This window comes from Pongo abelii, chromosome 18 (assembly GCF_028885655.2).
Source record: "Pongo abelii isolate AG06213 chromosome 18, NHGRI_mPonAbe1-v2.0_pri, whole genome shotgun sequence".
NCBI lineage: Eukaryota > Metazoa > Chordata > Mammalia > Primates > Hominidae > Pongo > Pongo abelii.
In genome coordinates, this window is record NC_072003.2 from 23,892,435 (window position 1) to 23,919,504 (window position 27,070).

General features: G+C 35.5%; 1 long non-coding RNA gene across 1 annotated transcript; it reads left to right on the forward strand.

The window, feature by feature from the left end:
• The first annotated feature begins 530 nt into the window (after positions 1 to 530).
• On the forward strand, positions 531 to 25,427 carry LOC100455950 (uncharacterized). Its single transcript, XR_008514431.1, has 3 exons — positions 531 to 737; positions 19,641 to 19,814; positions 25,303 to 25,427. It is a non-coding gene; the product is annotated as an uncharacterized LOC100455950 (long non-coding RNA).
• The last annotated feature ends 1,643 nt before the right edge of the window (positions 25,428 to 27,070 follow it).

Sequence of the window (27,070 nt, forward strand, 5' to 3'; positions counted from 1 at the left end):
ACAGCAAATGTTTGAAGTAGTAATTGTGGGAAAATTGAAGGGAATGAGAAGTAAAATTATTTGTTCCTCTTCCCTGGCATATATTATAGGTTATCTGTATTGTGGACACACTGACCAATATTGTTTTCTCATCCTCGGTGACCTGCTGAGGTACTTGAGGGAAAACAAAGATTGTATTCATTCATGTATCATTGCACTTTCTATTGAGTCGAAGGCAAATATGGTAATGCTTACTGCTCTGTTCAACAGTGAAGCATATCATTCACCATCTGTGGCCCTGGCAATGTTAGACAACATGCTTTTCAAGTCACTTTCCGGTGCCAATGCTTCCTTAACCGTCTCCAATAAACCTCAGCCACCCCCTGATGTTAAAGACAATGAAGAGTATGTTATTCTTTTCATTGGAATTAAATTTTACTCTTTAAATACATTCTTTCCACTTTATCTGATTGCATTTATATGATAAAAATAGCTATTGATTGAAATCTGTATTTTCTGCTATGTTGATTTTCTGATATGTCTTCTTTTGTAGGCCTGAAAATGGACAACAATTGGCCTTAAATTTACAATTTGGCATGGCTCTTTTGATCAGTGGTTTTTGTCTCCTGACAGTGACTGAGAGAACCACTAAGGCGAAGCATATCCAGTTTGTGAGTGGTGTCTCTGTCATTGTGTACTGGCTTTCTGCCCTATTGTGGGATTTCATCATCTTCTTTGCTTCCTGCTGCTTAGTAATGGTGAGTGTGAAATAAAGTTCCTTGAGGGTTTGTTTTCCTTTGGTACCTCATGGAAAATTACTATTCTAATGGTTATGAAACCTAGCTCTTGTCAATAAACCATCTTTGCTTATTATCTTGGAAAACACATTGTGAAAGTCTGATGGTAGAAACTTTACCATATTCTTAGTTTAAAAAGTAACTTTTTTGCATAAAAATAGAGATATAGACTAATGGAAAAAATAGAGTACAGAAATAAACTCATTTATTTACCATCAGTTAATATTTTACAAAGGTGACAAGAACACACAATGGGGAAAGAACCATCTCCAATACATTGTGTTGGGAAATCTGGATATCCACATGCAAAAGAATCCATTTAGACCCTTATTTCACACCATATACAGATATCAACTTAAAATATAGTAAAGACTTAAATGTAAGTCCTGAAGCTATAAAGCTACTAGAAGAAAACATAGGGGAAACATTCTTTTTTATGACCCCAAAAGCACAGGCAACAAAACCAAAAATAGACAACTGGGATTACATCAAACTAAAAAGCTTCTGCATAGCAAAGGAAACAATCAGTAGAGTCAAGAGAAAAATCTACAGAATGGGAGGAAATATTTATAAATCATACATCTTAAAAGGGGTTAATATCCAAAATATATAAGGAACTCTTACAACTCAATAGCAAAAAATAGCCTAATTTCAAAATGGGCAAAGGAATTGAACAGATTTTTCTCAGGAGAAGATATAAATGTTCAACAGGTATATGAATATTTGCTCAATTTTTCTAGTCATCAGGGAAATGAAAGTCAAAACCATGAGATAATCACCTCACACCTATTACGATGACCTTTTTTAAAAAAAGATTTTATAAAAAGATAACTAGTATTGGTAAAGTTTGTACAAATTGGAACCCTTGCCAACTGTTGGTGGGAATGCAAAATGGTACCCCTGCTATGAAAAACAATATGGTGGTTCCTAAAAATATTAAAAATAGAAGTACCATATTATCAGACAACCCCATTTCTGGGTATTTATCAAAAAGTTCAAGTCAGGATCTCAAAGATCTACCATCACTCCTATATTCACTGAACACTACTCATAATCGCTAAAATGTGAAAAAAGAAAACCTAAACATCCATCAGCAGATGAATGGATAAAGAAAATGTGGTATATACATACAATGGAATATTATTCAGCCTTAAAAAATAAGATGATTCTGGCTGGGCGCGATGGCTCATGCCTATGATCCCAGCACTTTGGGAGGCCGAGGCGGGCAGATCACCTGAGGTCAGGAGTTTGAGACCATCCTGGCCAACATCTAGTGAAACCCTGTATCTACGAAAAAATACAGAAATTAGCTGGGTGTGGTGGCGCATGCCTATAGTCCCAGCTACTTGGGAAACTGAAGCAGGAGAATCGCTTGAACCCAGGAGGTGGAAGTTGCAGTGAGCCGAGATCGCGCCATTGCACTCAAACATGGGTGACAGAAAGAGACTCCATCTCTCAAAAAAAACAAACAAAAAAATAAGATGACTCTGACATTTGCTACAATATGGATGCATCTTGAGGACATTATGCTAAGTAAAATAAAGCAATCACAGAAAGCCAAGTACTTCATGATTCCACTTACATGATATATCTAAAATAGTCAAATTTATAAAATCAAATAGTTGAATGGTGGTTGCTAGGGGCTTGGAGAATAGGATAATGGAAAGTTACTAATTGGTGAGCATAAAGTTTCACTCAAACAAGATAAGTAAGCCTTATAGATTTGTAGTAAAAGATTGTACCTACAGTTAACAATCACATATTTTACACTTAAAAATGTATTAAGAATGTAAATCTTATGTTTAATGTTCTTTTTACAATAAAAGAAAATAAGGAGTAATTATACATTTCCAAATTAAAAAAAAAAACTCATAGACTTTGTTGCTAGCAGTCATGCCCTACAAGAAATTCTGAAGGGAATTCTTCAGTCTGAAATGAAAGGACACTTGACAGTAACTCAAATCCAATGAAGAAATAAAGGATACCAGAAAAGTAAAAACACAGGTAAATGTAAAATGCAGTATTAATATATTTTGGTTTATAACTCTTATATTTTTTCATTTAAAAGGCATCTGTGTAAAGCAATAATTATAAATCTATCATGATGGACACACAATGTATAAACATGTAATTTGTGATAATAATAGCATAAAGGCAGGGAGGTTAGCTATATAGGTACAAAATATTTGTATTATATTGAAATTAAGTTGGTATTAATCTAAATTATATTGTTATGAATTGGATGTTTATTGTAATCTCCAACCACTAATATAACAACCCAACTACATGGAATCTTAAAAGACAATAGAATTAAATGGCACACTCAAAAATATCTATTTAACACAAATGGCAGAATAGATGAATGGAAAAATATAAACGATGTAATACATAACCAAATGACAGAAAAACTTGTAAGTAATCACATTAAATATAAATGGATTAAACTTGAATTAAAAAATTAAAAGTAGGGGATTAGTAGAATGATTCCAAAAACATAATCTAACTGTATGGTACCTACAAGAGACTCACTTTAGGTTCATTGACACAAATAATTTGAAAATAAAATGATGAAAGATCTTTAAAAGATAGCTAGTAGAGCTTTAATAATATCATTCAAAGCAGACTTTAAGACAAAAATCATTAGGATAATGAAAGAAGAAATGTAAAATGTTTCAGCTGTCGTGTAAAACAGTTCTGTGGTTCTTCAAAAATTAAACATACGATTACCCTATGACTCAGTAATTACACTCCTAGATTTATACCCAAGAGAAACTGCAAACATCAATTTTTAAATACTTGAAAATGAAAGTCCCAAATGTTCATGAATGGATAAATAAAATATGGTATATCAATACAATGGAACATTGCTTAACCATAATCAGGAATGAAATGCTGATACCTGCTACAGCTTGCATGAACCTTAAAAAATTATGCTAACCGAAATAAGCTAGGCACAAAAGGCCATATATTGCATGATTCCATTTATTTAAAATGTCCAAAATAGGTAAATTCATAGACACAGAAAGCAGATTAATAGTGCCAGGAATAGTGGTTACTTTTACAGGGATTGGAGGAGTTTCTGATGGGCTTCTGTGGGTATTGGCGTTGTGGTAGTTTCCCAGGGAATTGCTTTGTGATAATTCATTATGATAATGCATTTATGTTATATATACTTTTCTGAATATGTGGTATATTTCATAATAAAGAGGTTAAAATATTTACTTGAAAATTTTGTTTGCATTTTCACTTGTAGATTAAGTTGAGTAGAATCTAAATATTCACAATGCATGATTCTCTTGTCCAAGAACAACTATGTTGCTTACTTATCCAACAAGGAATTCAGCATTTTTTTATTTTTTAATTTTTTGAGACGGAGTCTTGCTCTGTTACCCAGGCTGGAGTGCAGTAGTGCAATCTCAGCTCACTGCAAGCTCCACCTCCCGGGTTCCCGCCATTCTCCTGCCTCAGCCTCCTGAGTAGCTAGGACTACAGACGCCTGCCATCACGCCCGGCTAATTTTTTTTTTTTTTTTTTTTTTTGTATTTTTAGTAGAGACGGGCTTTCACTGTATTAGCCAGGATGGTCTCGATCTCCTGACCTCATGATCCACCCTCCTCAGCCTCCCAAAGTGCTGGGATTCAGGCGTGAGCCACCACGCCCAGCCCAGAATTCAGCTTTTCTTTGAAATAGGTTATGATTTGTGACATTGAAAGATCATAAGATTTTGAACACAGAAATTCCTAGGTCACTCTAACTTTTATTTGATTTCTTCATTTTATTTATTCTTTTAGGTTTACAGAATGCTTAGTCAGAAACAAAATAATTGTAGCTGCAGGGACTGGATTCATCTATTACCCGCAAATCTTCTCTATTGTTTTCGCTACCACCACCAAGAACATCAGTCAATATAATGATTATTCTTAGCTTAATCTTACTATTTACTTCTTGCTTGTCTTGCTACATAATCATGTAATTGCCCAAAGTGACCATCTTGTCATTTGTGGAGAAGTGATATCCATTAACTAATGAGATATACATTTCCAGAAATTTATTTCTTTTCACAGCTACGGGTTTCTCTCCACCACCACCATCCATTCTAATTTGTGTTCCACTGTCTGGTTTAGTGGTTTAGGTGAATGTGAGGGAGAAGTGGGGAAGTAGAATAGAACCTGGAGGCCCAGTTTAAAGGTGTATAGCAGTGGGTAGCAGTGATAGGTAAGTTATGTAGTCAGAGAAAAAACTCTTTCGAGAAAGTGTCTCTTTAGAGAAATAATCTACTTTCTGGGAAATTTGCCAGTATTATTGCAGCAACTGTTCCAAGTAGAAAAGAAAATAATAAAGGGAAGTACAGTGGCTCTGCTCACTGGAATGCCCTCTGTTGAAGAGGTAAAAATCACTTACTTCATCCTCTTGGGATAAGGTTTTGGTTTTTTGTTTTGTTTTGTTTTGTTTGAGACAGGTCTCACTCTGTCACCCAGGCTGGAGTGCACTGGCGAAATCACAGCTCACTGCAACCCCCGCCTCCTGAGCCTTAGCCTCCCAAAATGCTGGGATTACAGGCATGAGCCACAATGCCCATCCCCAGGGCTGAAGTTTTTCTTTTGATTTGTTTTGTTGATTATTCTACTTTAAGTTCTGGGGTACATGTGCAGAACATGCAGTTTTGTTACATAGGTATACAAGTGCCATGGTGGTTTGCTGCACCCATCAACCCGTCATCCAAGTTTTAAGCCCTGCATGCATTAGGTATTTGTCCTAATACTCTCCCTCCCCTTGCTCCCTATCCCCTGACAGGCCCCAGTGTGTGATGTTCCCCTCCATGTGTCTATGTGTTCTCATTGTTCAACTCCCACTGATGAGTGAGAACATGTGGTGTTTAGTTTTCTGTTCCTGTGTTAGTTTGCTGAGAATGATGACTTCCAGCTTCATCCATGTCCTTGCAAAGGTCATCAACTCATTCCTTTTTATGGCTGCATAGTATTCCATGGTGTATATGTGCCACATTTTCTTTATCTAGTCTATCATCGATGGGCATTTGGGTTGGTTCCAAGTCTTTGCTATTGTAAATAGTGCTGCAATAAATATATATGTGCATGTGTCTTTATAGCAGAATGATTTATAATCCTTTGGGTATATACCCAGTAATGAGATTGCTGGATCAAATGATATTTCTAGTTCTAGATCCTTGAGGAATCACCACACTGTCTTCCACAATGGTTGAACTAATTTACACTCCAACCACCAGTGTAAAAGCATTCCTATTTCTCCACAGCCTCGCCAGCATCTGTTGTTTCCTGACTTTTTAATAATCACCATTCTGGTGTGAGATGGTATCTCATTGTGGTTTTGATTTGCATTTCTGTAATGACCAGTGATGTTTTGTTTTAAGAGGCAGATTGACTTAATTAATAAATAGTTCCATGCTAAATAAAGACAGGACTTGCTATTTCCTTCTCTAAATGTTTTGGCTTGGTTTCTTTATGCACTTGTCCTTCACTTTGCCTTTATCTCTGTACCCTTTGTGTTTCAGGGAGTGATAAAATACTGCAAATTTGATATTTATGTCACAGATTACCACATTCTGGAAACTATGCTGATCTTCATGCTGTATGGCTGGTCTGCCATTCCCTTTGTGTACCTGATAAGCTTTGTGTTTTCTGGAAGTACTTCTGCCTTCATCAAACTTCTCCTACTCAACTACTTTTCAGGCACTTTTGGTTTCCTCATAGGCAAGATATTAGAAGACAGTAAGTGTGAAGTTTCACAAAATTTCCCCTTCTCCAGAAGGCAACAGTAAATAAGTAAGGAGTAATGGACCTACAGATATTTAAGAACATTTGCAGACAACTAAGTTCTAGGTTTTAGAGGAAATTCTGTACTTCATATACAGCAATAAACTTATTTTGACTGCCTGTGATATTCTAGGCATTGTGCTGCCAGATCTGTATGAGTTAAAAAAAAAAAGAGGAAAGGGCCAGGTGTGGTGGCTCATGCCTGTAATCCCAGCACTTTGGGAAGCTGAGGCGGGCAGATCATGAGGTCAAGAGATGGAGACCATCCTGGCCAACATGGTGAAACCCTGTCTCTACTAAAAATTCAAAAATTAGCTCAGCATGATGGTGCACACCTGTAGTCCCAGCTACTTGGGAGGCTGAGGCAGGAGAATTGCTTGAACCAGGGAGGAGGAGGTTGCAGTGAGCCAAGATCATGTCACCAAAAAAAAAAAAACAAAAAAACAAAGGAAAGAAACATGAAAAGCAGCTCAACAGTCAAAGACAGGTTTATTTTGGAGAGTAAACCTGAGAGGGGCTTCTGGCCAGTTTTGGTCAGGAGCCCTCTCTCTTACAGAGTATTTATTGGTTTTAGGGTGAAAGAGCTTATCACAGGCTTGGAATGTTTCTATGTGGGGGAGAAGTTTATTGCGGGGTTAGAATATCTCTGTTTGGAGGGGAGGTTATCTTGGGGCTGACATCTGTCTGGCCGGAGGGGAGATTATCTTGGGACTGGCATGTCTCTGGTCAGGGAGGGATTTATTTTATGGTTGGAATATTTCTGATTGGAGATGTCATTTGTGGTTTATGGTCATGCTGACCTTAGCCATGAAGCTGATGCCTTTTGGATTTAGGCAGTTTTTGATCAAGGTGAACTTTAAAATGGTGGTGCTTGTCCAAGATGGCAATGCTCCTGCTCTGTCAAGACCTAGAATCCTCAATTGAACTGATGGGACCCAATCTGAACTACAGTTCCTCTCTGTCCCCACCTCCTGTATCTCCATCACATGAATCAAGGAATCAGTTTTGCAACTGATTTTTGAAATTTTAGGAGTATTTGTCACTGAGAATCATTTGTCAGAGAGAGAGAACAAAGAGATAGCTTTCTTTTTAGAAAAGAAGGTCTTAGAAAGTTAGGGAAAATTATATCTCAAATATATTAGTGTTATCCATTTGGCTCTTTAGAGTGAAGTGCAGAGAAGGGAAACAGTGAAGAACCCCGAGCTCTTTGCAAGATAACTAGCTGTTCCTTTCACAAGAACCTTAACCTACTAACAAGATTTTCCAGAAAGAAGAAAAACTCTATTTACCTAACATACAAATAACTAAGCCAGTTTTCCTTGCTTCCAGTGATTCTGAAATGTGTATCCCCTCATTTTCTTCCTCTCAATATATTTCACTATATATTTACTAAATTGACTATCGTTATTGTCAACAAAAAGAGTCAAACTCCATAAAATATTTGAAGAGATTTATTCTGAGCCAAATATGAGTGACCATGGCCCATGACACAGCCCTCAGGAGGTCCTGAGAACATGTGCCCAAGGTGGTCGGGGTACAGCTTGGTTTTATATATTTTAGGGAGGCGTGAGACATCAATCAAATACATTCAAGAAATACAGCAGTTTGGTTCAGAAAGGCAGGACAACTCAAAGCAGGGGCTTCCAGGCTAATTTAAACACTTTCTGGTTGACAATTGGTTGAATTTATCTGAAGACCTGGAATCAATGGAAAAGAATGTTCAGGTTAAGATAAAGGATTGTGGAGACCAAGTTTTATTGTGCAGAGGAATGTCTCAGATAGCAGACTTCAGAGAGAGAGCAGGTTGTAAAATGTTTCTTATTGGACCTAAAAGGGTGCTTGGCTCTTAGTTGATTATCTCCTGGATCTGGAAAGAAATGAAAGAAAACATTCAATAGAATGTGGACTTTTCCCACAAGAGACTTTGCAGGGCAATTTCAAGGTATGGCAAGGAAATATATTTTGGGGTTAAATATTTTTTCCTTGTCTCATAATGTTATGCCAGAGTCAGATTGAAAAGTAAGTCACGATATATAGGGTCAAATTAAAAGCCATCTGATGAGAATTTATGGTTTGTAGTGCCTGACTCCCTAGACCCCTTAGGTAGGAATTTGGGCAAGATAAAAAAATTAGAGCATAGTTCTCATTATGAAGAGAGATTTTAAAAGAGAGACTATTGTCACTCTTCTGTTGAATCACTTTATAAGTATAAATTTGAACTGGGTCAAGCACTTGATCTCTCCCTGTTGTTGTGTTATTAAGAAATTATTTTAGGCAGATAGAAAGGAAAAGGGGTCCTTGGGAAGTTTTTGTTTCCTTTAAAGCAGTTCCAGAAATGTTTCGTCTCTAGCAGGAAAGCGCCGGTTCTTAGATCCCAGCTGGCAAGCTTTGATATGCAAATGCTGGCCATTAGAAACTGAGTCCACCCAAACATGGTGATTCCCACCATCTTCTTGTTGCTCTTGCCCCCACATGTGCCTGGCAACATGGCTGCCCCCACATATTCCCCACGTGTGTAAAACATCTTGGGGATCTGTATTTGCATATTAAAAGGGTAGGGTGGGAGGGACAGTTTTTTCTCGGGCTATATGAATGACATGCCTGGTCAAACCAATACCCTGAGCCCTATGCAAATCAGACACCACCTCCTCCAGCCTCGTCATATAAGCAGCCACTTTTCTGCCACACATGGAGATTTCTCTTTGTTTGAATCCCCCCTCCCTCTGTCTCTGTACAGGGGAGCTGTTTTCTTCTTCCTTCCTTCTTTCTTGCCTATTAAACTTCTCACTCCTTAAAACCACTCCACATGTGTCTATGTTGTTAATCCTATAGGCGCAAGACCAAGAACCCTGCTGTTCCTCCAGTCATTGGAGCGGTATCAGTTGCAGAGCTCCACAAGCACAGGCTTCCTGCCTCACTCCTTTAACCTTTCACTGTCAAAAGGAAATCCCCTGAATTAATTCAAGATTGGCTTATATACTCCTTCGAGGATAAATCTTTCATGTGAGGAAGACTTGAGCCTCTGCATAGAAGACTAAAATACTTGCAAGAGCTATGCCTGGGTGCTCAGTCTCACAAAAGAATCCCCAAATTATGGAAAGCAAATGTCTACATATTTTTGCATACATCTCCAAAGGGAAATACTGTGTTATGTGAGGAAGACTCACCTGAAAACATTGGAATTTGTGAACCCTGACCTAGAATTAAATTTTGATGAATTATTTAAGAGACTAGAGAGGAGTAGTTGTGGCAGAATAAAAAATAAAATGAGATTACTGTTTTAGAAACTTTAGAACAATATGTTGCAAAGAGTCATGTAGGGTGAGGATAAGAAAAGAAGAAAGTAGATTTGGCAATTAGAAAGCCAAGAGACTTCCCCTTCTCAGCTACATAACAAACACTGTGAATAATACTTTGACAAAAATAATGAACTGAGAAGAAAATATGAAATTGGCATAGGCCAGCAATAAAGTGAAAGCCAGTGTCCTTGGAAGTAAGCAAGCATTTGTTTTTTAAACATAAAACAAAATGAGTTTTCAAAGTTATGCAAAATATTAAGATAGACTACAATTTGCCAGAGGGTTTGTTTTTGACTTTGTAAGTACAAGGATATAATTGCAAATTGTTTGTGTTTATATTTTAGCTTATACATTGAGGATTGTATTTATTTTTTCAAATTTTCTAATTGACATAAAATTGGATATATTAATAATGTACAAAATGTTTTGAAATATCTATTATCTATATATAGTAGAATAGATAAATCTAGCTAATTAGCATATACATGACCTCAAATAGTTATCATTTTTGTTGTGAGAGCACTTACCCACTTTCTTAGCTCTTTTCAAGACTATAGTGTAATTAGCTATAGTCCCCATGCTGTGCAATAGATCTCTTGAACTCACTGCTATTATCAAATTGAATTTTTATATCTTTTGCCCAACAACTCCCCCTCTGGTAACCAGCATCCTACTCTCTACTTCTATGAGATCTGCTTTTTTGGGATTCCACATGAGCGAGATTGTGCAGTTTTGTCTTTCTGTGCCTGGCTTATTCACTCAACATAATGTCCTCCAGGTTCACTTACATTGTCACCACAGGACAGGATTTCCTTCTCATTATGGATGAATGGTATTCCATTGCATATGTATACCACATTTTTTTTATGCATTCATCCATTGATGAACACAGGTTGATTCCATAATGAATAGCACTGCAATAAACATGGAAGTGCAGCTATCACTTTGACATACTGATTTCATTTCCTTTAGCTATATACCCATCATGGGATTGCTGGATCATATGATAGTTCTATTTTTAATTCTTTTAGCAACCTCCATACTGTTTTCCCTAATGGCTGTACTAATTTACATTCCCACAAACTGTGCAAGGTTTTTTTTTCCACATCCTTGCCAACACTTACCATTTGATAGTAGCCGTTCTAAAAAATGTGAGGTCATATCACATGGTAGTTTTGATTTGCATTTCCCCAATGATGAGTAATGTTGAGCATTTTTTTCATATACCTGTTGACCATTTCTGTGTCGTCTTTTGAGAAATGTCTGTTCAGGATTTTTGCCCATTTGTAATTAAGTTGCTTTTTGTGCAGCTGAGTTCTTTGACATCCTTGTCTTTTATGGACATTAACCCCTTATTGGATGTATGCTTTGCAAGCATTTTCTCCTATTCTGCAGTTTGTGTCTTCATTGTGTTGATCATTTCATTTATTGCGCAGAAGCTTTTTAGCTTAATGTAATCCCATCTATATTTCTGCTTTTGTTGTCTGTGCTTTTGAGGTCATATCTAAAAAATCATTGCTTAGACTAATGCCATGGAGCTTTTCCCCTGTTTTCTTCTGGAAGTTTCACAGTTTCTGTCTAGAGTATTTATGGCTTTCTATATCTAAGAACACATCATCCACAAACAGGGATAACACATGCCTTTTCTTTATTTTTCTTGTCTAATTGCTCTGGCTAGGACTTCTAGTGCAATGCTGAATGTAAATAGTGAGAGTGGACATCTTTGTCTTATTTTAAAGCTTAGAGGAAAAGCTTTCAGTTTGTTTTCCCCATTGAGTATGATGTTAGCCATGGGTTTGTCATATATGGCCTTTATTATGCTGAGGTACATTCCCTCTATACCTAAGTTGTTGAGAGATTTTTATCATTAAAGAGTGTTGAATTTTCCAGATGTTTTTTTTTGTATCTATTGAAATAATCATATGGGTTTTGTTTTTCATTCTGTTAATGTGTTGTATCATGTTTATTGATTTGCATATGTTGAACCATCTGTGCATTCCTGGAATGAGTCCCACTTGATCATGGTGAATGATCCTTTTAATGTGCTGCTGAATTTGGCTTTCTATTATGTTGTTGAGGATTTTTGCATTTATGTTCATCAGGGATATTGGCTTGTAGTTTTTTATGTGGTGTTGTATCCTTGTCTGGTTTTAATATTAGGGTAATGTTGGCCTTATAAAATGAGTTTGGAAGCATTCTTGCCTCTTAAATTTTTTGGAAGAGTTTGAGAACAATTGGTATTCATCCTTAAATCTTTGGTAGAATTTAGCACTAAAGCCACTAGGTCCTAGGCTTTTCTTTGGTGGGAGACTTTTTATTACTTATTCAATCTACTGACTCATTATTGGTCTGTTTAGATAGTCTGCTTTTTCATAATTCAGTCTTGGTAGGTTGCATGTGTCAAAGAATACATACATTTTTCTATGTTATCAAATTTTTTGCGTATAATTGTTTATTATAGTGTCTCACGATCCTTTGTATTAATGTGGTATCAAATATGTTTCCTTTTTCATTTATAATTTTATTTGTTTTAATTTTCTCTCTTTTTTCTTAGTCTAGCTAGAGGTTTGTCAATTTTCTTAATCTTTTCAGAAAACCAACTTTTACTTCTGTGATTTTTTTCCTGAACTCTGTGTTCCTCACAACCTATAAAAATAAAAGATTTGGCTGGGTGTAGTGCCTCACGTCTGTAATCCCAGCACTTTGGGAGGCTGAGGCTGGCAGATCACGAGATCAGGAGATTGAGACCATCCTGGCCAACATGGTGAAACCCCATCTCTACTAAAAATACAAAAAACTTAATAATAATAATCAGCCTGGCTTGATGGCACACACCTGTAGTCCCAGCTACGCAGGAGGCTGAGGCAGGAGAATCGCTTGAACCTGGGAGGTGAAGGTTGCAGTGAGCTGAGATTACACCACTGCACTCCAGCCTGAGCAACAGAGCAAGAGACTCCGTCTCAAAATAAATAAATAAATAAATAAATAAATAAATAAATAAATAAATGACTAAGGTCAACAGATGCAGTCAGTAACTTCAAATAAAAGCCACCTTTAATGCTAGCTTATAAAGCTAGGGTGGAAAAAGATGATGGAACAGGATTCTCCAGTGATTTTTCCCCTACAGAACCATCAATTTGAGTAACTATTCACACACATGCACACAAAAAATACCTTCAGAAGAACTAAAGAAATCAGCTGAGAGATCATAGTACCTTATTATAGCACAATAAGAAGAAAAAAATATTGAGGATGGTAGGAAGGACAGTTTTTTATTATCCATGTCACCCCTCTCTGAAGCTCGGAAAGCACAGGTGGAGAGAAATACCATTAGCTTGAGGGAATGACAGAGAAATAAAAGGATGACTTTGTCTTAAAGCTTAATAGCATGTCTGCTACAGTAAAACCCAGCGCTGGGCAGACCTCCCCTGTCCCTAAATCAAAGTCAGTACCTGCAAATTAGGCAAACCTGCATCAGCAGTAGGTAAGAACCCATAGTCCCTGCAAGGTGGATTTGATCTCCAGTCTGCATCAACACCAGCCAACTAAGTGATCTTGGGCTCTGGATAGCTCTCAGTGGCAGGCAGTCCTCAGTGTCCATCACCTTCAGGCATGCCCCAGATCTACATCAGCCTTAGCAGCCATGATATTCCAGCCTGGCACTGTATTGGCCATGGTGATCTGGGCTTAGAGTGCCTTCTAGTTTTTCAGTGGCTTCAGCAATCTCAGGCTTAGGGAGTATCCTAGGTGGCCTGCCCAGAATCTCTGGACAGGATTACTGTTGAAGTGTGTTCCCAGATGAAGCCAATCTGGGAAGACTAGAATAAGTGCTTCTTCAAATGTGCAGACCTACAACAACAAGGGTCATGAATAATCCAGTAAACATGACATCACCAAATGGACAAAATAAAGTGCCAATGACTGACCCTAAAGAAGGTGATATATGAACTGCCTGACAATTCACAATAATGGTTTTAAGGAAGCTCAGCAAACCGCCCCCCAAAATACAAAATACAGAGAAACAATTCAAAGAAATGAGAAAAACAATAACTAGAACTAGGAATTTAATAGAGATATGGAAATAATTTTTAAAAAGAAATCCTGGACTTATAATAGAGAGCATCAACAGTAGAATTGGTCAAGCAAAAGAAAGTCTGTGACCTTAAAGATAGGTTTTTGGGAATATATAGTCAGAGGAGGAAAAAGAAGAAAAGGGAATGAAGAGAACTTATGGGATTTATGGAAAGCATTAAAAGAGCAAATGATTAAGTCATGTGTTAAAAAAAAGTGAAGAGAAAGACAAAGGAGTAGAAAGTGTATTTAAAGAAATAAAAGCAGAACACTTTCCAAACCTGGAGAAAAATATAAGTATCCAAGTATAGGAAGGTCAAAGGTGTCTAACCAAATTGAATCCAACTGAGGCTACTAGAGATCAATTTAAAAGACTGAAGAAAGAAAATAAAAAGAAGCAAGACCTTATGAGCAAGTACTAGCAGAAACCACAAACTATAGAATCAAACTACAGAATATAAAACGTGTATGTTTAAAATATCTAAACAGTCTCAGAAATATGAGAAAATAACATAATACACACACAGACACACACATATACACAAGTATTGGGATCCTTTTAGATTTGAAAAGATCTAAATAGAATCTTGAGAAATGAGAATTATAATTTAAATTAAGAATCAATAGATATTGTACATAGTTAGCATGAGAACTAGTGACAAATGGAAAAACATTTCTTGCTCATGGGTTGGAAGAATCAGTATCATAAAAATGGCCATACTGCCCAAAAAAATCTACAGATTTAACACTATTTCTGTCAAACCACCAATGACGTTCTTCTCAGAATTAGAAAAACTATTCTAAAACTCACATGGAACCAAAAAAGAGCCTGATTAGCCAAAGCAATCCTAAACAAAAGGAACAAAGATGGAGGCATCACACTGCCTGACTTCAAACTCTATTATAAAGCTATAGCAATCAAAACAGCATGGTATTGGTACAAAAACAGACACACAGACCAATGGAACAGGATAACAAACTCAAAAATAAACCCACACACTTAAAATCATCTGATCTTTGACAAGACCAACAAAAGCAAGCAATGGGGAAAGTCTTCCTTATTTAATAAATGATGCTGGGATAACTAGCTAGCCATACGCAGAAAACTGAAACTAGACCCCTACATTTCACCAGGTACAAATATTAAATAGATCAAAGGTTTAAACATAAGACCTCAAACTATGAAAATCCTAGAAGACAAGCTAGGAAAATCTCTTCTTGACATTGGCCTTGGCAAAGAATTTTCAGTTAAGTCCCCAAAAGCAATTGCAACAAAAACAAAAATTGACAAGTGGGATCTAATTAAACTAAAGAGCTTATGCATAGTAAAAGAAAATATCAACAGACAACCTACAAAGTGGGAGAAGATATTCACAAACTGTGCATCTGACAAAGGCCTAATATCCAGAATCTTTAGGGAACTTAAGCAAATTAAGAAGAAAATAATAATAATAGCCCCATTTAAAAAGAGCAAAGAACATGAATGGAAACTTCTCAAAAGAAGAGATTAGAAGCAGCTAGCAAACATATTTTAAAAAATACTCCGCATCACTAATCATCAGAGAAATGCAAATCAAGACCACAATGTGACACCATCTCAAACCAGTCATAATGACTATTACCAAATGATCAAAAACAGCAGCTAGTGATGTGGTAGAAAAAAGGGAACACTGTTGGTGGGAATATAAATTAATCCAGCCACTACAGAAAGTAGTGTGGAAATTTATCAAAGAACTTAGAACTACTATTCAACTCAGCAAGTCCATTACTAGGTATACCCAAAGGAAAAGAAATCATTCTACCAAAAAGACGCATGCACTCGTATGTTTGTTGCAGTACTATTTACAATAGCAAAGGCACGGAATCAACTAGGTGCCCATCAGTGGTAGACTGGATGTAAAGAAAATGTACATATACACCATGGAATATTACACAGCCATAAAAAAAATGAAATCATGTCCTTTGCAGCAATATGGATGCAGTTGGAGGCCGTAACTCTAAGCAAATTAACACAGGAAAAGAAAATCAAATACTACATGTTCTCATTTATAAGTGGGAGTTCAACATTGAGCATAAATGGGCATAAACATGAGAACAATAGATACTGTAGACTACCAGAGTGGGGAGGAAGTGGAGGGGGCATGGGTTGAAAAACTACCTGTCGAGTACTGTGCTCACTACCTGGGTGATGAGATCCATACCCTAAACCTCAGCATCACACAATATTCCCAAGAACAAACCTGCACAGGTACCCCCTGTATCTAAAATAAAAGCTAAAATTATTAAAAATTCTGCAGAAATAATTGCAACAACTGATAATAAAAGAAATATACTTAATGTATCCCATGAGATTTAAAAAATGGAAAATATGAAAGAAATGTTAAAAGTCATGGAAGATAGTGAAACATTCCAATGTACAATCAAAAAGAGTTCAGAAAGAAATGATAAAAGACAAGGGGGTCATGTTTAAGAAGATGTTGGCTGAGAATTTCCAGAACTATTCAAAGACAAATCTTCAGTTTCAGAAGCTCACTGAATTGTTTTAAATTCTCACCTAGACACATCATTGTGAAACTTTAGAACACCAAGGCTGAAGAGAAGATCTTTGAGGCAACCAGAGATGAAACTTAAATAGGCAGGTTTAAATATCCTGTGTAACCACAGAAGGAATATTTTTAAAGTATAATGTCCGAAACACATAAATACTAGCAATTCAGAAGAAAGGAAAAGAAAACTAAGTCACATCAAAAAGATGGGAGAAGGGAGAAAAATTGAAATAGAAAAGAATAAATGGCAAAGCAATATGATGATAGTGATTAACCCAAATAGATCATTAGCAAAATTAAATGGCAGCAAAATATGCTCATTAAATAAACAAGATTGCATTCTGGATTCTCCCTGACCCCAAATTCTAGCTTCCTGCATTTTACAGGAGGCACAGTTAAAAAAAATAAAGATACAGAAAGTACAGGAATGGCAAAGGATGTATCAGGAAAAATACAAAAATAAAACCGTAGTGACTGCATCTATTAAGAGAAAAAATATGTATTTTTAACATTAAAAATTACTAGAGATTAAGAGGTTTACAACATGATAGCAGATTCAATTGAGCATGAGGTTATAAGAATTCCAAATTTTCACTTACATACCAATATAATGTAGACGTATATATAGTCAAAATTATCAGTTGGAATAATAGGCAGACACACAACATTACAGAAGGAGATTTGAACATTCCTCTCTTGTAACTGATGGATAAAGCAGTGGGGAAAATCAATGAATGTTATATAATGAACAGTACAGTTAATAAACTTGTGTTAATGGACATACATAGAACATAGATTCCCAAACCATGTTTTCAAACGCATGTCTCAGAAACTGACCCAGATGATACATCATGAAAATTAATATGTAATGATGTATTTACTGACCATTATGCAATTAAAAATGAGTAACAAAATGATAACTAGAAAAAGAACACAAAATTGTGAATTTTAAAACACATTTTAATAGTTAATGGGCCAAAGAGAGAATCATAACAGAAATTAGAAAATATTTAGAACTGAAGCGAAATTTAAATACTCTGAAGCAAATGAGTTATTGGAGGAAATTTTATACCTTTAACTGCTAACATTAAAAAGCCTGAAAGTTAACTAACAAACTGTCCAATTTAAATAGAAAAATAACAGCCTAACAAATTCAAAGGAAGTGTAAAGAATGAACAAATAAAAGTAAAATTTAACCAAACAGAAAATGGGGCCAGGCATGGTCACTCATGCCTACAATCCCAGCAATTTGGGAGGCCGAGGCAGGTGGATCACCTGATGTCAAGAGTTCAAGACCAGCCTGGCCAACCTGGCAAAACCCCATCTCTACTAAACAATACAAAAATTAGCTGGGCGTGGTGGCGGGAGCCTGTAATCCCAGCTACTCGGGAGGCTGAGACAGGGAGAATTGCATATATATATATATATACATATACATATATATATATTTGTATAGCTGTTATACCATTGAAATGTAAGAAGATATGACAACTTTAGGCCAACAAATGTAAAAAATATAAACAAATTGTTACATTTCTAAAAGATACACTTCACTAAATTTGATTTAGAAGAATTAGAAAATTTAATTTGTACTTAAGCATTCAAGTAATTAAATTAATAGTTAAAATTATTTCTACAATGAAAACACAAGGCCTAGATGGCTTTACTAGTGAGTTCTAAATATTCTTCCAGTTAACACATAAAAACAGAAGATGATACTTCTTAACTCCTCCTATGAGATTAGCAAAAGCCCCATCCATAACCTAGCAAAATCATCACAAACTATTCTCATTCATGAATATAGATTCAAAAAATTCTAAACAAAATATTAGCAAATTGAATCTAGGAAGTTTACTTTTATATTAAAATATCTGTCAACAAAATTCCCACTTTAATGGATTAATGAGGAAACATAAAAATCTTAATACATGCAAATAAATCATTGATACTAAGTAAAAAATTTCTTAGTAAACAAGGATTAAGAGGAAGAAAAGTTGCTGAGCTTTATAATGGACATATACATGTACAGAAACCTATAGCAAATATAGTATTCAGTACTGGCTCTTCAAAAGCATTTCCTTTAAAAATGAGGAACTAGATGAGGATGACAGCTATTGCCACCTCTGTTAAACATTATACATCAGGTCTTGATTCCATTCTGTAATATAGAAAAGTAATTAAAGCATGTATAGATTGAAAATAAAGAAACTACCATTATTCAAAAATGCTATAAAATCTGAGGAAGTGTTACCAATGTATAAGAACAGATGCCGAGGCAAGGCAAAGAAGCGTGTATTAAATATGGTCTTCCCTAGAATTCTTTAGAGAGGATTTACAGAGTATTTCCATAATGATGTAAAATTCTATTGGACAGTGCTGGTCTATAGGATTAGCCCTTGATATTTTTTGCATCTGTACAAAAAGCCAATATCCAGAATTATTCATTCTGTGTCAATTATTTTTCTCTATATCAAGTTAAGATCTACTTAGGACTCATATCAAGTTAAGATCGACTTGCCATAATTTTAGCACTTGAGGGTTCATGTCTTGGCCATCTCTCCCTGCTCAAAGTGTTTTATAAGAACTTTTTGTGTTTAGACCTGTCTTTTATCCTCTTCCCAAATGTATGAATTCATTATCAAAATTCTACACTGGAAATTCATAAATTAAACACGTTCATATCCCCAGGAACTTAGTCTCTAATTATTTATATGCACTTCATTCTTTGGAAAGACATTAATTAACTTATCAGCTTGTTTCTTTGAAATTTTCTTGAACTCTCAAATGTTTCAGAATTTGCCCTATCCATTCTCTATTGTTGAATTCTAGCCTCTATCTCCTGGCTCTATTTACTCCCTTAATCAATTTGTGTTAGAAATGCTGAAAAATAGCCACTAGTGACTTCCTGACCCTATCAAGTGCCAGGAAGACTTATCATATGGATACCCACTTCACCAAAAGTACTTTAGAATTCTACAATCATCAGCACAAACTGTGTCACTGATGGCAGTGGCCGCTCCAGACAGCCACTGGAATGTTCTTCAAAGACAATCATCTGGTTTTCAATTTTCTGAGCTTGATTTGATCATCACTGGAGGATTTGTTGTCCTGGGGATAGTTGATTTCCTGTAATATAACCTAATCTTATCTTTTCAGAAAAGCTAACCAGCATGTCAAACACCACCAGAACCATTCTACGTAATTCATTACTATTCTTTCCCAATTACAACCTTGCGAAGTGCATTGGTGAGTATACAACTATCTACGAGATGAAGATATTGTGCACCACCTTCAAGAAGCCTCCTGTCTACCTAAATTGTAGCAAAGAAAGTAAGTACTTCAGGGTCCTTAAGTCTCTAGCAAATTAGCTTCAGGTTCGTGCTGTAAAACACGTGAGGAATCTGCCCTTCCTTCATCAGAGAGAGTCAGGACACATGTTTGGTACATAAGTCATTTTACAAGGCTGGAAAAACCCTCCTTAAACATAAAAAAGCCTCAGTCTGGGTATGGTGGCTGACGCCTGTAATCCCAACACTTTGGGAGGCCAAGGTGGGCGGATCACCTGAGGTCAGGAGTTCGAGAGCAGCCTGGCCAACATGGAGAAACCCTGTCTCTACTAAAAGTACAAAAATTAGCCAGGCGTGATGGTGCGCACCTGTAATCCCAGCTGCTCAGGAAGCTGAGGCAGGAGAATCTCTTGAACCCAGGAGGCTGGAGGTTGCAGTGAGCCAAGATTGCGCCACTGTGCTCCATCCTGGGCGACAGAGTGAGACTCCGTCTCAAAAACCAAACCAAAACAAATAAACATAATAAAGCCTCAAAAGCAAATCCAGGGTAAGTTTAAAGTGGTCATCAGATATACAATAAGAAGTACTAATAATCAACCATCTACTAACTTTACCTGCTTTATTGTAAGTCTTTTACAACAATCTGAAGTTACCTGTTTTTATACTCATTTGAGGAAAATGATTATGTGTCATACAGCTCTTATGGTCTAGACTGAGTTTTTATTCTTCCACTGCATAATGCATTCTCATAGGGAAGGATTTGTTCTGTCTTCACCATTTTTATTTAATACCGTTTAGTGGTTATTAGTTTAAAAGTGTTGCAACTATGTTGTTCATTTTATTCCTATGTATCTTTTGATGCTATTATAAATGATATGACTTTTTGAAGTGTCATTTTTGTTTGTTGCTGATCTAGAGAAATACAGTTGAAAGAGTTCATTTTCTGTATATTGAACTTGCAAAATTATTTTAATAATTTAGGTGTATATTTTTTATTTTAATGGATGTATTCAAAGCAGCTGCTAATAACATATTTCTTTTCCAGTCCATGTACACTTATTTTTTGTTCTTGACTCCCTGCTTTGTCAAAGACACATAGTTCAAATTTAATCAAATTGGTGATCATAGACCTTCAGTTTCATTTCAGTTTAAAAGATAACATTATAATATTTTACTATCAAGAATGATGTTTTCTATAGAAACCCTTTATCAGAATCGAGAAGTTTCTTTCTATTCTGTGTTTAGTTTATATAATTATGAATACATGTTCAATCTTATCAGATGTTTTTTACTGCTTCTGTTGAACTTTTCTTCTTTGTTCTCTTGAATTACTTATTTATTCTATTGAACTACATGGTGAATTATACAGGCTGAATTTGTAATGGTACATGATAACAAATCAAGTAATAAATTAAGTAAAACAAGCATTATTATGATATATTAAATTGTATATATTGTGGATTAAGTTCACTAATATTAATTAAGGATTCTTGCATCTATGCCTATTAAAAAGATTAACCTAAAACTATTGGGAATTTTTAGTGAAATACTTACCAACCTTTGGTATAAAAAATAAACAGGACAGGCACAGTGGTTCATGCCTGTAATTCTAACACTTTGGGAGACCAAGGCAGGTGGATCACCTGAGGTCAGGAGTTTGAGTCCAGCCTGACCAACATGGTGAAATCCTGTCTCTACTAAAAATACAAAAATTAGCTGGGCGTGGTGGTGCACGCCTGTAATCCCAGCTACTTGGGAAGCTGAGGCAGAACTATCGCTTGAACACGGGAGGCAGAGGTTGCAGTGAGCTGAGATCATCCCACTGCATTCCAGCCTGGGCAACAGAGCGAGACTCCATCTCAAAAAAATAAATAAATAAAATTTAAAAAATAAGAAACAAAGAAAGAAGTGCTTCCTGTTTTTTATTTGCTCAAAGATTTTGTGTATCTACCAACATATCTTCTTAAATGTTTGGTGTTATTTCTTCTTAAATAGGGTGGAATTCATATGTGAAGTTAATTATGCATGGAGATTGTCCTTTGGGGAGGTTTTTAGTTGTTCACATGTCTAAGTTAGAATTATTTGGGTATCTTATTAATAATTTGAGTGAGGAGTTGTTAGTTGAGTTTTTACAGGACCATTTCACTCCATCTAAATTTTCCAATTTATTGGAATACATTTATTCATAATACCTTATGGTCTTTTTAATATCTATAGGATTAATAATGATGTCTCCATTTTCATATCTGTCTAATTTTTGCCACTTGTATTTTTTTAAACAGTCTTACAAGAGGTTTATCAATCTTGTTAGTCTTTTCAAAAAGTAAGTTTTCAACTTTGTTGATTTTTATTGCATTTTTAAAAGTTTATTTTCTATGTTATTTTCTTCTACATTCTAAATTTGGGGGATTAATTTTCTAACATCACAAGATGAGCCCTTAGATTGTTTATTGTCACTCTGTATTCTTTTCGTGACTAGAATGTATCTCAGTGTGGTTGGAGGGATTGGTATTTTTTCTACTTAGATGCTCTAAGCTTCTAACATCTGTAATTTGATGTCTCATTACTTTTGGAAGAGTCTCATTCTTGGGAAGACAAAATTTCTGGGAAAAGTAAGGACAATTTGGAAGATAGAATCGTCCCTTGGAGACTTGAGATGTAGAAAGAAGGAAACAAACTGCATAAGTTAAGGGTCCTGCAGAATCAAAAGGCTATCAGGAAATCAGAAAACTATATCCACACTACCACCACCACCCCATCACTCACTCCCCAGCAAAAAGACATTTACATGTAAAGAAACTATATTTCACTCTACCAACAGAAATAGCTGTCATAAACCAAGCAACCATGTAATCTTCTCAAACCATTATCACCATTCCATAGAATTACTATTTTTGATAGTCCATGAAAATTCACAGTTCACACCAGAAAGAGGTAGGAAACATTTATACAAAGATAGTATGAAAGGAGGACAAAAAATAGGAATAAAAACAGTGCACATGACAAAATAACCTCTAAAAAACACAAAGGCAACACACTTACGAATACACCTATGGTGGGGGCAGAAAATGTGTCAAAATGTTAGCAATGTTGATACTATGCAGAGGGAACAGTGTTTATTTTATTACTATTATTTCAATTTCACTTTATATTTGAGAATTTTAGAAATAATATAAGGAGAAAATGGGCTTCAGATGACTATATATCTGATACTGTTTTTATAAAGCTCAAATTTAGAAAGTAAACAAAATATTGTTACTGCATACACATAAAGATCAACTTGTATGTAAATAACACAGGAAATCAGAACACAATTTATCATAGCAGTTACCTGTAGAGAATAGAAAAGTGAAGGATCACATAAGTATTCTGTTTGCAATATTTGTAAACTTTTCATTTTGAGGAGCTTGGCTTATAGATGCCATTATGATATTATTCTTAAAATTTATACATAAGGCCAGGTGCAGTGGCTCACGCCTGTAATCCTAGCACTTTGGGAGGCCAAGGCAGGCAGATTACTTGCAGTCAGGAGTTCAAGACCTAGGCTGAGGCAGGAGAATCACTTGAACGCGGGAGGCAGAGGTTGCAGTGAGCCTAGATCGTGCCATTGCACTCTAGACTGGGTGACAGAGCAAGACTCTGTCTCAAAAAAAAAAAAAAAAAAAATCCTGTTACAAGAAAATTATAAACTCTCCTCTCCTTTTTTTAAAAAAGGATATTTTAGAACAGTTTTAGATTTACAGAAAAATTGCAGAGAGTACAGAGGGTTCCATATATCCTGTACCCAGTGTCTCTTACTAATAACATACATTAATAAGATACATGTTACAATTAATGAATATTAATACATTACTGTAACTAATGTACCTAATTTATTCAGATTTCCTAGTTTTTAAAATATAATGTCCTTTTTCTGTTCCATGCTCCAATCCAGATACCACATTACATTTAATAGCCATGTCTTTTAGGTTCCTCTTGGCTGTGATAGTTTCTTGGATTTTTCTTATTTTTAATGACATTGACATTTTTGAGGAGTACTGGGGGTCAGGTATTTTGTAGACTACAAACTGGGAGATCCTCAATTGGGATCTATATAAGGTTTTTTTCATGATTAGAATGAGGTTATGTGTTTTTGGGAGGAATACCGCAGAGAAAAAGTTCAATCTTTATCACATCTAAAAGGAGTGTTTCATATTATCGAAGTGAATTATTTACTGCTGATGTTGCTCTTGATCACTTTATCGAGATGGTGTTTTTCAGTTTTCCCTGCTATAAAGTTTTTCGTTTTTTCCCCCTTTATATACTGGAAATTATATATTTGAATTCGAATAGATATATTTGAACATCATTTAAATAAATGTCAAACTAAATATCAGAATTACTTTAATAAATCAAAATAGACTTACAGATATTATTTTTTATATTTTGGGTTATAATCCAATACTACTTTATTTTGTTGCTCAAACTGCTCTAGTTTTGGCCATTGAACTCTCCCTTTTTCGGAATCACATTTTATAAGGCTTTGTCATTGATGTATAGAAATGCAATTGAATTTTATGTTTGCATTTATTCTGAGTTCAGCAACCACATTAATTATTTTAGAATCTAATAGTTCATTAGGGGATTCTTTCAGATTTCTGGGTAGACAATTATATCCACTATTATTTCATCTTTTACATTTCTCATACTTTAGAATTGTGTTTTAAAAATACTTGACTCATACCAAAGACTATATGCTATAATATTTATGTATAATTTTTTTTTTTTATTGGAGACCGAATCTCACTCTGTCACCCAGGCTGGAGCGCAGTGGCACAATCTTGGCTCACTGCAACCTCCACCTCTCAGGTTCAAGCAATTCTCCTGCCTCAGCCTCCTGAGTAGCTGGGTGCACACCACCACACCCAGCTAATTTTTGTATTTTTAGTAGAGACAGAGTTTCACCACCCAGGCTGGTCTCGAAGCCCTGACCTCAGGTGATCCGCGTGCCTCGGCCTCCCAAAGTGTTGGTATTACAGGCACGAGCCACTGCACCAGGCTATAATTTTCTTATAACAGGAATTCTGTGCCTTTTATTCATGAACCTTCCAAGAAAGTTTTACAAGTGTCAGCTAATGGTCAGTTTTACATCGTTTAAAGGCGAATGTGTCTTCTTTTCCAAGAGTATTTGTACATTAAAACTTTCTTCTAATTAGCAACTTAAGATTTCACATCTCTGAAGGGATTTGGGATATATTGTTCATAGCAAGCAATGATTATTAGACATATAAATAAGTATATTAATATATATATGCTTACTTAATTACCATGCATTATGTTAATGAAGGCCGACCTTCAAAATTTATTGTTCAAATGGCATTTTTGTAGCAGGATAATTATTTCTCATACTAAATACCTGTCTCAATTTAGTCTAATGTTTGATTTTATCCTACATTTTTTTCTTTGTTGTTTTCCGAGTTCTTGTTCATTCATTGTATCAATGCTGTGCACTAACATTAGCTGTCTTGCATTTTCTTTTTTGCCAACTTCAGATACTGAGAAGAATATTCTTTGGAAGAGCTTATGATTGGAAAGTATTTAATTGGCATGAGTATTGCAGGCTTTATTTTCCTTCTGTTGATTTTCCTTTGGGAGACTACTTCATGGAGACTAAGAACATTCCTCAATCAATACATTTACTTTGGTATCTACAAGCGATACAGGAAGGTCAGTACTCACGTGTGGAATAATTTAAGAACAACTCTAAGAGAAATGAAAATTAGGTCTGAGAAGCATGTATCTATATACCATTACCTCAGCCAGCCTGGTGGCAGGCTCCTGTGGTCCCAGCTACTCAGGAAGCTTGGAAGTTATTTGATGAAAGAAAAATCTGTGTCTACAAGAATGTATTTTCTTAACCTATATTGAGATAGAATTACCTACACTAAACTACATTCATTTTGTTGGTCATTTCAAATGTCGAGATTTTGTCTTTATGAATTTTCTCTAATGCTGACTATTTTCTGTTTCACTGATAATCTAATTCTTTTTCATGGCTGAAAAGTACTCCATTGTGTATATGTACCATATTTTGTTTATCCATTCATTCATTGATGGATGGTTAGGTTGCTTTCAAATCTTGGGTATTGTGAATAGCATGCCTGCTATGGGTCTGTCACATATGGCTTTTATTATGTTGACGTATGTTCCTTCTATACTCATGTTTTAGGGTTTTTATCATGAATGGATGTTGAATTTTATCAAATGCTTTTTCAATTGAAATGATTGTATAGTTTTTGTCCTTCATTATGTTGATACGATGTAACACATTGATTGGTTTCTGTATCTTAAACCATCCTTGCATCCCTGGGAGAAATCCTACTTGGACCTGATAAAATGATCTTTGTAATGTATTGTTGAATTTAGTTTGCTAGTATTTTGTTGAGAATTCTTGCATCAGTATTCATCAGGGATATTGGTCTGTTGTCTTCTTTCTTTTTTTATGTATCTTTTTCTGATTTTTACTTCTGCCTCAATTTCATTGTTTACCCAAAGTCGTTCAGGAGCAGATTATTTAATTTTCATGTAATTGTAACGTTTTGAGCAATCTTCTTAGTATTGATATCTATTTTTATTGCACTGTGGTCCAAGAGTGGTTGGTATGGTTGTGTGGTTTTTTAATAATATGTTAAAGACTGTTTTATGGCTGATTTTGTGGTCAATTTTAGAATACGTGCCACGTACAGATAACAAGAATTTACGTTCTGTTTTTGGGTAGAGAGTTCTGTGGGTGTCATTTAGGTTCATTTGGTCAAGTGTCGAATTCAGATCCTGAATATCTTTGTTAGTTTTTTGCCTCCATGATTTGTCTAATACTGTCAGTGAGGTGTTGAAGTCTCCAACTATTATTGTGTGGTTATTTAAGCCTCTTTGTAGGTCTCCAAGAATTTGCTTTATGAATCTGGGTGCTCCTGTGTTGGGTGCATACATATTTAGGATAGTTAGGTCTTCTTGTTGAATTGAACCCTTTACCATTATGTAATGCCCTTCTTTGTCTTTTTTGATCTTTGTTGGTTTAAAATCTGTTTTGTGTGAAATTAGAATAGCAACCCTTGCTTTTTTTCTTTTTTCCATTTGCTTAGATTTTTCTCCATCTCTTTACTTGAAGCCTGTAAGTATCATTGCATGTGAGATGGATTTCTTGAGTATAGCATATAGTTGAGTCTTGCTTTTTCATCCAACCCTGTGCCTTTTAATTGGGGAATTTAGCTTATTTACATTCAAAGTTAATACTGATGTGTGTGAACGTGATCCTATCAT